Raw genomic sequence first — 16,212 nt, 5'->3', positions numbered from 1 at the left:
GTGTGTGTGTGTGTGTGTGTGGTGTGTGTAGTGTGTGTAATCACAGATTTCAGCATCCTGCATTGGAGGACACGCTGTGCTACAGTGCCCAAGGTGGCTGTTCTGGTCAGGAGAAGGCTAAACGACCTAACTCAATCCAGTGTCCGACCTTCCTCACCAGAGCCACAGGAGACACAGAACAATGCTTGGCTGATGAAGGGCAGGATGCGGACTGGGTATCTGCCAGGTCACTCAGGCAAAAGATACTCAAGTGTAGAGTGTGTCTGGTTTTGCTGCTGGGGATGTTGGGATGGTCCTGTCAAAAAGCATTTTCTCTGGGCCTCAGAGCATGCATGGGCTTGAGGACTCTGCCTCCAGAACGATCTTCCACTCTGTCACAGTGGCGAGAAGTCTCTCTTTTCATCCATGCTAGGGTCTATCCCGACTTGCAGTGATAAAAACGCAGTCACCGTCAATCAATGGGATCGGCTCCTTAAAACGCTCGTTTTTAAACAGCAGCTGGTGTTGACTGCGCTGCAGGTGTCAAACACTTGGCCAGATGTTTCAGATCTGCTAATTCTCCCAGTCCACACAGAAACCCACAAAGCAGGCACTCCAACCATGCCCATTTTACAGCTAAGAACTCGGTGCAGAGTGAGTAGCTAGCTTGCTGACAGTCACAGTTGCCTAAGGGGACAGAGCCACAATTCCAACTCAGATTCTACAGCCAAAACCCATCCTGTTGACCATGCTTGGCACAGGGAGTTTTGTTGCTGTTCTCATTTACTTTTGTTTTCAACAGAATTGAGAATCTACTAAAATTCCACTCCTATCAACGCCTCTAAGCACAATGGTATAAATTACCACGACGGAGGAGTCTACGCTGACACACCAAGTTGTTCCAAGCTTTGAACTGTGTATAATGGCACATAGCCACTCTTAGAGCATCATCCCAAATAGTTGTCTGCCCTGAATACTCTCTGTTCTATGCCAGCTGTGTCTCCCCCCCACCCAACATCTGGCAAACATGATCCTTTTACTGTCTTGAGACTTTTGCCTGCCGTGAGGCATCAGATAGCAGTTAGAATGATTCAGAAGGGCTTCGGACACTCACTCATGACCTCAAGACTCCCCATGTACTCTGGCTTGGTGGCTTGTTCCTTTCTGTCACTGGATAAAAGTCCATCTCCTGAACACACAACATTCTGTTTCTTCGTGCTCTGTGTTGCTTGTGAGATTGAGCAATTATGAACGACAGCTGTAAAGATCTGTCTTCATTAGGGTTCCTATTGCTGTGAAGAGACACCGTGAGCCTTCACAGCATCAGGGATGGGAAGGCTCCAAATCATCCATTTTATACATGAGAAAGCACACAGAGTAACAGGGCAGGGTCCTGTGTCCTCTATCGGAGTGATTCCCGTTAGGCCGTTTCCTTTGTGGGCAGTTGGTTCCCGTGGACAGGAGCCACACCTGACCACCTGCCATCTGCCACCCAGTGTTCAGCATGGGACCCGTGGATGTCTGCGCTGAGGAGAAGGAATGGCCTTCTTGTGACGCTTCTGCACGCTTCCAGAGAGTGTCTGCCCTGTGACCTCTCTCAGCTCTTATCTGCAGCAGAGGAAGAGAAGGGAATTAGCATTTCATCCTCCATGGTGCAAAGGTCAGGGCAGAGGCCAAGTCAGACAATAAGTCTTAGCCTTGGCTCTACACGACATCACCCACCGAATGCCAGAGCCTATCCCCGGGCCTTCAGTTTGTGTTTGTGTTTGCTGTGTGACCCTAGGCTAAGCCCTCTGCACACACGATCATATTTAGCCCTTCCTCGTGCATGTGGACCTAGACACCACCCTCATTCTACAAATGAGAAAGGAGAACTCGGAAAGGTTAAGGAAGTCCATCAGGATCACACAGCTGACGCGTGCTAGGGCCAAGATGCCATTAAAGACCCTTTGGTTGCTTTCTGATCTGTCGGCTGGCCTGAACCCTGCACATGGGTGAGCACACACATTGACTCATAAAAAACATCTTGGGCACACAGTTTATTTGATTTTACTTTGCATTTCATAGGGCTAAGGACTGCACCTAGGGCCGCATGCATACTAGGTGAGCTTTCTACCACTAAGCACACACCCAGCCCCACAGGGAAGTTTTTCCACCAGTCTATGCAAACCATATTTGGTAAGACCCTGGAAGCTGAAGACAGGAAAGCACCAGATTGCAAGAAGCCAACCAAAAGAAAGCAATGCTCACCACAGAGGTTTGCCCATGGGGCAGCCCCTGAGGGACACTGAGAGCTCAGGGGCACTGAGAGCTCAGCTGGAAGGCTCTTGGGCTCCACCAAAAAGTAGACAGAAGCAATTGGGGTCCCTTGCACCTTGTTCTAAGGTAAACCCTAGGCAGAGAGAATGCAGCTGACCTCCAGTACACAGGCTTGAGCAATCCCCCAGTCTCATCTTCTGAGTGGTTGGAACTACAGGAAATGTATCATGGATTTTGATCTCTTTTTTGTTTCATGCTGTTTCTCTTTCTCCTCCCTCCCTCCCTTCCATCTTCCCCCTCTCTTCCCCCCCCCTCTCTCTCCTTTTGTCTTTCTGAAACAAGACTTTACTATTGATTCCCTGCTTGGTATATAGACCAGGCTAGTCTTGAACATATGCTGATCTTTCTGCCTCAATGTCCCGAATGCTGGGATTACAGGAGTATAGGAGTATACCACCAGCCTGGCTGGCCTGGCTTTTAAGTGAAAATTTTATTGATATAACATACTAACAAAAAAAAAAAAACCAAACAAACAAAACGTGCACAAGTATTCATTGTGCTGTTCAATTGAGTCTCACAAAGCAAATACCCTGGTGCGTCAGTCCCTTCTGGCTGTTATAAAGGATTGTCCTATTGATAAACAATAGGGCTATTTCTCATGGAGTGCCGCAGGCTGGGAAATCCATGGTCGAGGGGTCAGCAGATCAGGTGCCTGGTGAGGGTACTATGACCCATACACCTGCCTTCTCCAGAGCAGAGGGCCCAAATTGTTCTCACGTCATTTGCTAAAGGAATGGCCTCTTTCCCGAGAACACCAGCCTCCTTCCAGCCTCTAGCTCCTAGTGTTTGGATGTGTGGATGGTAAGGAGAGGGGCACAGGCATCACCTACAGCTTCTAGGGACGGGATCCATTTCTTCTGGGTACCAATGTTATCGCCGTGATTGCGGGGCAGATGTAAGTGTCCCCAGAGTTCCACTGGAGACTTCCAAGCTAAGATTTCTTACAATGAATTTTACACCACAGACAGATGTCCTTTCACAAAGAAGATATGACAAAAACAAACAAGAAAGCAAGAGTACATCACATGCTGGAAACCACCCGTTGCTGTTTTGAATACAATGTGAACCTTCTAGGAGGCAAGCAGGCTGCTATTTATTCCAGTTCATTAAGCCCCGAAGGGGTTCCTCTTCTCATTTAGAGGGGCTGGTTTTCTCCCTGGGGCATTTAGTGCAAAAGTGACAGTGAAGGGGCGGACCCTCTGTCCTTGGCCACCTTTAAGGCTCAGCGTTTACAACTCTTGATATCTAGGCAGCTCCACAGTGGGGGGCAGCGGGAAAAAAACGGTGTCTAATTCTAGCACAGGCTCAACCCTCAGACAACCTGGGCTCCACTCCAAGTTCCATCAGAGCCTCACTCAGTGACCCTGGGCCAGCCACTTATTTCCTTAAACATCAGAGCCCTCAGGTGTAAAATGAGCCACACTCTGGATGGGATCTGATCACTTGAGAGGGAAATGGGGCGTGTCAAGCACTTATCACAATGCCTGCTGTGTTGAAGGGCTACTCATTGGTCCTCAGAGCCGAGCTCCCTCCTGGATCGCGGGCAGGAGGATAGAGCAGTCAATTCAGATCCATTTTCAAGACAGGGAGGAAGGGAGGCGAGGTCAGGAAATCTGGAATGGTCCTACAGGCTGCGATTCTGGAGGATTCCAGGGCACAGGAGCTCCGGAATGTGGAGGGGCAGGGCAGGTGGGTCCGGTGGGTCCCAGAGACTTCTGCACCACGCCGGGAATAACGATAGTGAAGCCCGAAGCCTGAAGTGTCCAAGCTAGTGGTAATATGGTCTCCTTGTGGGGCTCTTTCCACCCAGCTGAAATCAACAGGCAGCCAGGAAGTGACTTGCACTCAAATCGATGTGAGAGCGACTCCAGAGGGGTCACCATGACAACCAGGAGCCAGTGGCTGAGAGGATCTGAAGCCCCCCTCAACCCCCGCCCACTCACCACACACTCAGCTGGTAAAGAGCCTGACTCTGGCAACAGCAGCCAGCGGTTGCGGTCTCTGGAGTAGGAGAAGGAGCACGTGGCTTGCCCATTCCTTCTGAGGGCTCCCCAGAAGCCTTCTGTGCAGGGGGTGAAAGTACTCGGTAATCACCCTCCCAAAATAGCCAACTGGAAATGATTCCCTTAGGGCCTTTGGGAGCCAGGCAGGAAGCTAAGACTGGGCTCCCCAAATCACCAGGGGAAAGACCCTCAAAATGAAGAACCTTTGTGCTTGCTGTCTCCTCCATTTCGGAGTGGCGCCTCTCAGGGCTCCTCTATTTAAAACTTCGTTTAGGTGTTTCCAGGTAAAGGCATGGGGTTTAAATTCCAGAAATTTTGAACCCTAGTGTAGCCTTTCCCTAAACTGAACCCCTAAAATCAGAGTTGGTGGTTCACAGTGAAGCTGAAGCTACAGACCTACGTCCTGGGCAAGAAAATAATAAATATTTCTGCCCTTCTCTCACTCTCCTCTCTCTCTCCTTCCCTCTCTTCTCCCCGTCTCCCCCAAGGTGAGACAGAGTTTTCTGTGTAGCCTTGGCTTTCCTGGAGCTCCTTCTGAAGACCAGGCTGGCTACAAACTCAGAGATCCACCTGCCTCTGCCTCACAAGTGCTGGGATTAAAGGCGTGCGCCATTACACCCAGTCAGGAACAATTCTCATTCTGGGGAGCAGGGGAGTGATCAGAAGCTACAGGGAGCTGGTTTTAGGGCATGAGATGAGTAGTAATACTGTTTACCAAGAAGACTGTATATTGTTCAGTTTGAAGTTGAGCAGATCCAAGGCTCGGCTTCTATTTGCTCTTGGGTGGGAACCTCAGTACCCATGACTGTAAACAGAATTCTAATGCTTAGTGCTCATGGCTGTAGACACAAAGTCCGGGGCAACGCCTCAGAGCGGGACCGGTCGAGAGGGTTGTAATCGAGTCTAGTCATGAGCCAGGGCTGGTTCTGACCATCTGGATGAGGCTAGGGTGTTTATCAGCCAAACCATGTCTGACTATGGCCATTAGACAACCATAGAAAGGCTCGAGAGAAAGACCGAATTAAAAAGCCAATACTTGGGTGTGGTTGTGCTCAGAATCATGTTGGAGGGGAGAGGTGGAAGAGTTCTCCCAGTGGGGAAACAGAAGTTGAAGGCACACTGGGTATTCGGAGTCAGGAAGAGATGCAGTAAGTATCCTCTGCTGGGTCACAGCCTAGCCTGGAGACTCCCCTCACACAGCCTGCAGAGGAAGACAGATGAGAACTTGCTTTTGCAGCAGGGCGGCTCTTAGGTAGCAGTGGGTATTTTAATACTGATGTGGTATGAGCCTCGATATGTGAAGCTATCCTCTACTGCTCCACAAAACAGGCCTGGCTCCTTGGAACACACCTGCAATCCCAGCACTCAGGAGCCTGAGGCAGGAAGATCCAGAGTTGAGGCCACCCTAGACTACACAAAGATCTCATCTATAAAGCCTGGCATAGCGGTTCACGCTTGCAATCCCAGCATTAGAGGGACTAAAGCAGGAGAATGGCCACAAGTTCAAGGTTAGCCTGGGCTAGTTCTAGCTACGTGGCAAATTTGAGGCCAGCCTGGGCTATAGAGTAAAATTTTTTTTTTTTTTTTTGAAACAAACAAGCCTGTCAATCAATCTACCAAATAAATAAAGCTAACTCATAACACTAGTGCAATGATCAGTAACAAAGGGTGCTGAGCCAGATGAGTCTACCCATCTCAGAGAGAGCACAGCTTGGCCAACCTACTAGCTGCGTGACTACCGACACCAGTCAGGCCTCAAGCATCTGACAATGTGACGTGTTAATTCCACTTGGGCAGACCTGGAAGTTAAATGGGTCCTGCTAATGAAGTAACCAGGGACTCACAGGCACTCAAGAAATATCGTCCTTCTTTGGCAAGTCAAAAAATAGGTTCTTCCCTGTTATCACTCCCGACACCCCTAATGGCGATCTGGAGAGAGATTTTATCAGGCAAGCTGTCGGCTGCAAACAACAGAAAACCCATCCAATGGTGGCCTACATGGTGCTCATTTTCATCAAATAAGGACAAGTCTAGGGACGGATACTGCTCGTTCCAGCACTGTGGCATTGTGCAGGCTGCTGTTTGGTTCTGTTAGCCTTGCTCTCGTGGCTAACCGGTGCCTCTGGCAGGTCTGCCACTAGGCAGAAATAAGATAAGGCAAAGCGCATTTTATTAATGTAAAAAAGAGTTTAATACAAACATAACAATCTGAGGGATCTAGGAAGATGCTGCTGCAGAACTCCTGAGTTCTGGTTCCCAGCTCCCCTAAAATCCAGGCATACTGGTTTACACCTGTAACCCCAGCACTGGAGGCTTTGAGGAAGCAGGTCCTGCAGCCCACTGTCCAGTTAGCCAATCACCAAGCTCCAGGTTCAATGAATGACCCTGTCTCAAAAATAGCACAAAAGGCCAGGCAGTCATGGGGGCTCTTGGTGTACACCCAGGCAGATCTCTGAGTTCAAGGACAGCCTGGTCTACATAGTGAGTTCCAGAATATCCAGGGCTGCCCAGAGAAACCCTGACTTGAAAAAAAAAAAACAGAGAAACAAAACAAACAAGCACAAATAAATAAATAATAAAAAATGTGTTTTTTATAGCAGCACTGTAGTGGCCCTCAGAAATCCCCTGAACATACATGGTGGGATCATCCACAGTGGAATGTTATTCTGCAGAGAGAAACGAATATACTAAAGCCACTGTCAACGTGGACACATCTAAACATGAAAGAAAGGAGTCACAGGCAAGCACATGGACTGAGTGCTCCCTAGCATGCGTGAAGCCCTAGGTGATCCCCAGAATCACGTAAATCAGGAGGCAGGAGCAGGAGGCCCGGGAGCTTAGTGTCATTCTCATCTATGTCGTAGATTTGAGACCAGCTTGAGAACATGAGACCCCGTCTGGGGGCTGGCTAATTTTCCCACAACTTTTCTAATTTCCCAAGGGGATCCCAAACCACACATTCCTCCCTCCACACAATTGTAGCACAGCGCTCTCCCCATCGTACTAAATGGACTCAGATGCCAACTCTCCCGTCTGCTGGCCTCTCGAATTCCATCCCTGCCTTTGGTACCAGTGAAGCCATCTTCTGGCTCCTGGTGGAGGGGGCTGCGGCAGCCTTCGCTCTCACGGCTTCTAAAGGACAGTTCCTTTGTGCTGAGGACTGCAGAATCCCTCTGAGGATGTACTGAGCTCAGAGCGGCCTGCTGTAAGTCCATAAACTAGGGTGTGGGTTCTGTAGCGTTTGTATTGGCTGTGAGCAATCTTTCTGTGTTTTGTTTTTCTTTGAGGGCTCTTGTATGTTCATTTGGTTTGGGAATTTTGTTGTTGTTGTTTTGTTTTTGGATTTTTTTTTCTTTTCCACCCCACCCTGGTTTTTATTTATTTTTGTCTTTTTCCTCATTCCTGACAGTGTTCCAAATAGCTGAGGTTTTTGTGCAAATCATTTGGGACAAATGAAGTGCCACTGCCTCTTGAGTGTACTTCTGACTTCTACACTGCCTTTAGTTTTGTTCTACTGGGTCCCCAAATATCAGGACTTCTGCTAGCAGATGGCACACTCCCCTACAACAAGAGGCACCAGCTATTCCAAAGAACCCCATTCTGTCCCAGAAGTATCTATAGAAACAAAGGTGTGAGAAAATTCTGACTTTTAAATGGGACTCGTGCCTTACATAGACTTTTAACAGATTATGCAGTGACTAATTTGACGGCAGAGCCAACAAACTGCCTTGGGAACTTTTATTGAAAAGCATTTTGACAGGGGTTAAGACTACACTGATGACTGATTCTGGCAGAATTTATTAGCAGGACATGGGGTCACCCACAGAATCTCTGGGGGAGCTGGAGAACACGGTGGGAGCCAGACAGTCAAAAATAGTAGCCTGTGAGGCTGTCATGCTGCCAACGAGCCTCAGATATGCCATTCTGCCTCACCCTCACCCACATTGGATGCCACCATTACTGTCAGGAACTTGGGCTTCCTGCTAAGACTGCCCTTGACAAGAAGGCTTCCTTTAGATGAGTATAGCAGTATGCCCTTGGCTGGCAGTCAGGGAGGCCGGGAAAACAAATATGTCACTCAAGTTTAGGTTTTACTCTGTGACAGACAATGTTAAATAACTGTAGTGTAAATAAAGCACACGTTTCTTTTGCCTGTGTCGGGGGAGGGGGGTGACAACAAACAGCGCAAGGTGACCCATAACCGTCTCCTCCAGTGAGCGTGCTGCCTAGTGTGTGTCTGAGATCTGCCATCGCACCCGGCTCCTGCCCTCAGGAAAGAGCAGGGTTGGATGGGAAATGTGCCCAAGGACTCACGTGTTTGATTACCTGTGGTGCTGTTGGGGAGGTTGTAGAACTTTGAAGAAAGCTGGGCGGTGGTGGAGCACGCCTTTAATCCCAGCACTCTGGAGGCAGAGGCGGGCAGATCTCTGTGAGTTCAAGACTGGCCTGGTCTACAGAGCGAGTTCCAGGACAGCCAGAGCTGTTACACAGAGAAGCTCTGTCTCAAAAAGAAAAAAAAAAGAAGAAGAAAAGAAAAAGAACTTAAAGAGATGAGGCCTGGATGGCAGAAGTGAGCTGCTAAGGGGCTAAGGGGCCTTAGGTTAGACTCAGCCCTGGATAGCAGAAGTGACCTAAGACCTGGAAAGCAGGTCTTAGGGTTGGTTAGACTCAACATTGCTTCTCTGCCTTGCCAGGGTGAGAGAGGTCCCAGTTACCACAGCGAGCTACATGCCTTTTTCATCATGATGAACGCCGCCATCTGAAACCAAAAGCCGTGTGAATCCTTCCTCCCTTAAGATAACCTCTCAGGACTTTGATCACAGTGAAGGGCTGAGTAAGGATCTCCTCTACTAGTTACTTCCTGGAAAGTGTACATACCACTTCCAGCTCAGTGGTTGAATTGGTCACTGGGCCACATCTGACAGAGAAGTAAGCTGTGATCCAGATCGCCAAGCACCCGACTACAAATTGGAAACTGTTTGTTTGTTTGTTTGTTTGTTTGTTTTTGTTTTTTAAGACAGGGTTTCTCTGTTGCCTTGGCTGTCCCGGAACTCATTTTGTAGACAAGACTGGCCTTGAACCCTCAGAGATCTGCCCACCTCTGCCTCCCAGTGCTGGATTAAGGGTGTGTGCCACTACTACCCAGCCAAATGGGAAGTTCTTTCATGAAAGAAAAATGGGAAAGCTGGATGCGCCCTTGCTGAGGACCAGCTGTCATAGAAAGCACCATGCAAGCTTCCCAAGGAGAGAGGCAACCAACAGTCCTATGTAGCTACAACGCCTATGAACCACATCAATGCCCAGCATGGCCAGACAACCCTACAAGTGCAGTAGAGACACACATGCCTTGGTAGTAACCAATGGCTCTCTAATTGGACTAAAGACTTGCTTAGCAAAAGAGAGACCATGCCTGGTACTGGAAACCTAGCTAACTACTCAGAGCTAGTGACGTCATGGTTATAGAAGGAGAATCTACAGTCACTGATTTACTCAATCAGCATAACCCCTAACAACAATCTGTAAGCATTTGTCCTCATACCCACTGATATGTGCATCTTCACCCCTCATCAAGGAAACTTCTCTAGGCAACAGATGGAGACCACTACAGAAAACCTCAACCGAGCAAAATGCAGAGTTGTAGAGCCCAGTCCCAATGGATGCTTCTAGAAAACACTCCTGCACCTACGGCTCAGGGAACACTGCAGAAGAGGATTTGGAAAGTCTGTAAGAGCCAGATGATCGTGGAGTGTGCTGTGAGATTGTGTCTCCTAGTAACGTCGGAAATTATACTCGCCAAGTCTCACCGCCATGACAGCCCAAATGGGAGCTGAACGAGGATGACACCAATGGACACGCCCAAGTGGATGTGGGAAAACCCACGGGGCCTCAACCCTATACCAAGAACTCCAGGCAGCTGGGGAAAGGTGGGAGCAGCAGAGCAGGGGGTCCTCACCAGCAAAAAGCACACCAACTGGCTTTCCAGTGCCAAATGGTCAGCTCTGAAAATACGCAGACAAGTAACACGATGCTACTTGTTAAGAATATATATGCTCGCAATACCAGAAAAAGAGGCCATGAATTTGGAGGCCACTGGAGATGGGTATACAGAAGGGTTTAGAGGGAGGAAAGGGAAGGGAGAGATGTTATGATTATATCATAATCTCAAAAATAAAATTCAGAAATTTTTAAAGGAAAAGAAAAATAGGAGAATGGTCATCAGAGGAGGCACTGGCAGTGCTTGTCATGGAATTTAGCATTTTTGTCTTTGGTTGTGGGGTACGAGCTCTATTGTCGGCCAGGGATCAGAAAAGCATAGGTGTGAGGGCAGGGCACCCTCTGAACAGGAAATAGTTTTTGGTAACATGCAGTTTCTAAACTTTACAGTTTGGATCTTAAATGCCCTCCAGAGACTCATCTGCATATGAGTCCCATAGTCACCAACCTGTGACAATCTCTAGAACCTTTAGGAGCTGGGGCCTAGTGGGAAAATGCCTTAGGTCATTGGGGGGGTGTCCTTGAAGGTTGTGGGGGACCCCCAGATTTTCCCTCTCCCTCCCAGGGTGAGCAGCTTTACCTCAGTGTACACTCTGGGCATCAAACATAGAACCCCATGACTTTCTGGGAGGTCAAAGTGGAGTCAGGATGGCATCACAGGGAGACAATCCCAGCACAGGGTCTGTCCCTCCCACCTTCTCTAACCCTGGCCTTGCCTGAGACCAGCCTGCATCTCCATGTTCTCTGTGCAAGCAGCCACCATCCCCAGAGCCAATCCGAGAGGGCAAACTGTTGAAACAAGTCCAAATGAGACGTGGGAATGAGCTTGGGCCATCCAGGCAGATGCTGGGGTCCTGAATGCTTTGAGAACATCTGGAAGCAGCAGCTACGGCCATGTGCCTTTCCAGAAGCCTCCCTTCATCCAAGGACTTTTCATGCCAGACACAAAGGGAGGACAGGACAGGGGTCTCCAGACAGCAGCAACATCTCACCTGAGGGGGCACAGGCTTGTTTTCCACTGAGCGGGCAGGGCTTGTCCACAGTGTGAACTGGGAGTAACTGGAAACTATCCTGAGAAGTTTTGTTTGAAGTGCCGGGGATTAAATCCCACTGAGCCATACCACTAGCCTCAAGAGTGTCCCCTATGAGACCTGGGATCTGTAGCCGGCCTCCGATTTCTGACCACTAGAGAGAGATTTCTTTAGCTGTGATTCTGCAGAGGGAAGGATTCAGCTCCTAATGTATTTATCACTCTCAACAACAAACCAGAACCAGACTAGAACAAAGCAAAACAGAAAGCCTCCATCCCTCCAGATACTGAGCCAGCTGCCTCCGGCCAGCTCCTGCCAATGCCCTCCAATCAGGCTCCCTTCTCCAGCTCCCAGCTCTCTCCTTCCCTCTGCCCGCCCTGCTTGGCTCAAGTCTTAATCCCTGCCATGGCTACAGGAAAAATAACACAACACTCAGGCAGAGGAGAGCCCGGTGGCAGAGCCCTTCTGAGAAGCGCGAGAACCAGGAATTTCCGTGACGACACAGCCCAGAGGGGAACCTTGGCATCATGGAGCGAGGATCAGGAAAACGTAGCTTCAGAGTGGGAGGAAGAAAGACTTTCCAAAGACCAAGAGGCTGCTGGGAAAATAAGATGGAGGAGGGGTTCTGTCGAAGTGGGAGGCTGTCAATGCTCCTGCCACCCCTGTGTCTGGCCCTTGAATACCCCCAAAGGCACTTAGCATCCTCAGATGGGTATGTACAAAAGAAGGAAATTTGGAGGTGGGGTGCAACAGGCAACTGAGACCTCACTTCTGACAGGAACTGAAAGATCCCTGTTTCATTACTATAGAACCCACACAACTTAGAGGCCTGGAAGGTTGCTCAGGGGTTAACACTTCCAGGGGATGAATCTGAGGTAGCCCACAGGGGTGGCAACTAGTACTGGTTTATTTTAGAAGCAGAAAGCTCCTGGATGTATTTCTGGACCTCAAGCAGGACAGGTGAAAGGAAGCGAGAAAGGAGGCTTGGTGTCTGTCTCCAGGGAGGGGATGGTGGTGTGGCTTTCCCAGGGGACACACGGACACACACAGACACACACACAGAGACACACACACAGACACACACACACCCAGAGAGACACACACAGAGACACACAGACACACACAGAGACATACACACAAACACACACACATAGACACACACAGAAACACACAGACACACACACACAGAGACACACACACAGAGACACACACACAGACACACACAGACACAAACACAGACACACACATACAGACACACACACAGACACACACAGACACAAACACAGACACACACATACAGACACACACAGACACAAACACAGACACACACAGACACACACATACAGACACACACAGACACAAACACAGACACACACACAGAAACACATACAGACACAGACACACACACACACTCTGCACCTCTCACAATTGCCTATGATCCAGATGAGCTGGCTGGGTTCCCCACTCAGCACAGGCCCCCTGCTCTGGCTCTGCAGCTGCCAACACCTGCCAGCAACAAGGAAGCGGGGCACTGGAGCTGCAGCTCTTTGAAGCTGCTTATGAAACTGATGACTAAGGCCCAGGGCAGGAGAAGGGGGCAGCTCATGCCTAGTTCAACAAGAACGAGTATACTACCGACTCGGTCCAAGTCAGCATGGGCTGACTGCCAACCTTATGCTGGCCTAGTCCCCAGGATGTGAAGATGGTGGGGTATGGTCCTTGCTGCAAAGAACCAGACATCACTACAGGAACTGCAGTCGGAGGCACAAATCTACCAAAGAGGGAGAAAGGGATCTGGCGGCTTTTCAGGGCGTCCGCGATGGAAGCAGAAAGAGGGGACTTCTCCATCTCCGCCTCTCAGGCAGTGTTCCACACTCTCCCCGGGCATGCCCTCTTCCCCATGCCGTCTGATCCAGGCAGCCTAGCTTCTGGCATCTTTGCGACCTTCAAGTTTCTCTGTCTCCGACTGGTTCAGGCCCTCATTTCAAGCCATGGACCAGACTCCACGCAAACAGCCCCCCAGGCCAATCCCTAGAGCTCAGCTCCAGGCATCCCACACCTCTCCTTGCAGTCCCCAGAATAAAGGCTAAGCCCCAAGGTTTTTCACTCTGTAGTTCAAGTTGGCCTAAGACCTAGAAGTAGAACCGGCTTTGGTGTAGGTTTGGCTCCAAGCCCCTCTCCTGTCCTTCTGTCTGGATGTTGACTTTTGTCCCTGTGTCGCATCTTAAGGCTCAGGCAGACTTTTCTCATGGTGCCAAAATGGTAGCAGCAATTCCTGCCCTTCCACTACATAGAAATGTAGGAGGGGGAAGGAGGGAGGGAGAGAAGGAGAGAGAGAGAGAGAGAGAGAGAGAGAGAGAGAGAGAGAGAGAGAGAGAGAGAGAGTTTCATCCCCCAAGGCTGCCTTTCTCAGATTCTTAGATCATAATGTCACCCTTAGACAAGGATTTTGCTGGCCAGTCTGTACTTTAGGGTTAAAGTGACATCAGTTACAGAGTGCCAGGGCTGTCCTACCTCTTGACATTGAGCTGTGGCACTGACGTCTACAAGCAGGTTAGACCACAAAGACACTGGTAGCCCAAGGGTTAAACACGTCTGGGGTCATTCTACTGGGGTCAGCTCCCTCAGTCCTTACACATGTCACCTCTTACTCGGGGCTTACATCTTACTGCCTCATCTGCCCCATGCCAAGCCTCCAATCACAGAGGTGGAACCAAGACCCAGAGGTGACAAAGAATGTACCCAGTGTCACACCGCTGGTGCTTAGTGGAACTGGAATCCGAGCCCAGGCAGAGCAAATATTTCTCATTATTACCACCTCCTGCCTTACCCGGTTGCTCAAACAGTTAGGGATTAGGATAGACACGCGGGTGGCTGAGTCAACATTCTGATTCAGAAGTGCAAGCGCCGGCTGTTCTGCCGAGGAGCAGTGAAAAACCAGTCCCTGCATCTCCCTGCAGGAGGATACAGTAAACACAGGCAAGAGCTGTCAGAGAAACCAGATACACCGGGCACCCTGGCTACAGAAAGCCTTGGCGATCCTTCGAGACCTGGATGCTGCCAATATCTAGTCGTCTGCGCAAGGCAGGCAGAGGCGGGTCAGGAAGGATCTGCTTACCTCCAGCTGAGCAGCGACAGGAAGCAGAGGCTGCCCACTTGGGAACACATTCCTACACCTTGGAGGAGAACAGAGCTCACACAGAAGCCGGGCACCTGAGGTATCTTACCCGTCATCTGGCCTGCTGTCAGCGTGCCTCTGAGCCTTCATCCCAGCCCTGCCTGGCAGAACCAGAGCTCAGGTGTGACAATGGATAGTCAGGTAACAGAAGTGTGAGGCAAGATCCTTCCTCCTCAAGGTGGTTAGAAAGAGCTGGGCTTGGTGGCTGAGGCTGTAATCCCAGCCCAGGGAGTCTGAAGCAAGAGGATCTTGACTTCAAGGCCATGCTGGTCCACCTATTAAGTTTCAGGCCAAGTTAGGCTACTTAGAGAGACCCTGTTTCAATACCTCCCCACCCCATACAAATACACACACACACACACACACACACACACACACCAATTTAAAAAAAAAAAAACTAAAGGAGAAGGAGGAAAAAAGAATAAAGAAATAACAGTGTTTATCCCAGACTTTATGTGTGTTGATTTATAAGCATTGAACACTATTTCCTTACCATTTCTTAAACTCATAGCAGGGCAAACAATACACATAAATAGTCCATAAATAGCAAGTGGGTCCCTTTGCCGTCCCATTTTCTGAGCCGCAAGGAGAAGCTTCTCATTACTGGGCTAAACAGCCAACTCCCCCATCCCCTGACCTGCAGCTGCTGATGTGGCTGATGCTGTTGAGTAGTGGCCATGCCAAATAATTCCCAAACCCTGCTGGGCCTGTACATCTGGGGACTCAGTCTGTCCCCTCTGCAGAGAGCAGCGTCCTATGGGCTACACTGGGACGGAACAGAGACCTGGAGTAAAGGGGGTCAAGCAGGGGTTTTGAGGACTCTGGTCCCCCTTGTGGATGGGGGTGGGTTGTTTGCATGGGGAACCCTAGCTGGAAAGACAGTCAAGCAGGGGGCAGAGGTGCGCCATCCGCCACTCTCTCCACCAGGAGCTTCAAGGTCAATTTACCTTGAGCCCTAGTGGCCAGAAGGAAGCTACTCTCTAAACTGATGACAGGAACAAGGTTCTTGGCCCTGCAGAAAGAACCACAGCATTGTCGGTGCCTCAGAGGAGAGAGAAGATACCAATCATTGTGATTCTGAGACCAAGAACAAACCCCCGTCCCCAAACCTATCAGCAGATATTCAAAAGAACTTTACTTGTTTGTTACGTACTCAGGGTGTTTTGAGACAGCTGTGTCTCACTATGGCCGTCAGCCCAGCCCCTCGATAGTGGCCCTCAACCTCTATGCTTCTGCAGATTACAGGTGTGAGTCACCAGGCCTGGCCAACTGGCTCTTTAAAAGCAAACGGCCACACCTCAGTTCTGGGGAACTCAAGCCGTCTGGGAGCTGAGCCACCTATCACCCTGTCTGAGAATCATTACCCTACTGTGACAGTCGGAGCTCTCAGAACCCAGAAGAGCTCATAAATGTAAATTGTGATTATTTTAAGCCTGACACATCTCAGGGTAAAGACTTAACCCCTCCTACAGGCCTATGAAAAACCAAACGGTTGTCGCAAATGCCATATGCTTATGTATATCACTTACAGGAGAACATCCAGGCCCTCATCCTTTTTTTTTTCCTGGTTTTATACATAATTTGAACAAACTTGATTTCGAAGTTGGCGGATCAATTACAGAGGGGAGAGAGGTTGCCTGAGACAGCCAGGTAGCCATCTGAAATAAAAATTGCCCAACAACTGTATAAAGAATATGGACACATACAG

The sequence above is a fragment of the Microtus ochrogaster genome, chromosome 1 (assembly GCF_000317375.1).
Source record: "Microtus ochrogaster isolate Prairie Vole_2 chromosome 1, MicOch1.0, whole genome shotgun sequence".
NCBI lineage: Eukaryota > Metazoa > Chordata > Mammalia > Rodentia > Cricetidae > Microtus > Microtus ochrogaster.
Note: the sequence above shows the minus strand (reverse complement) of the source record.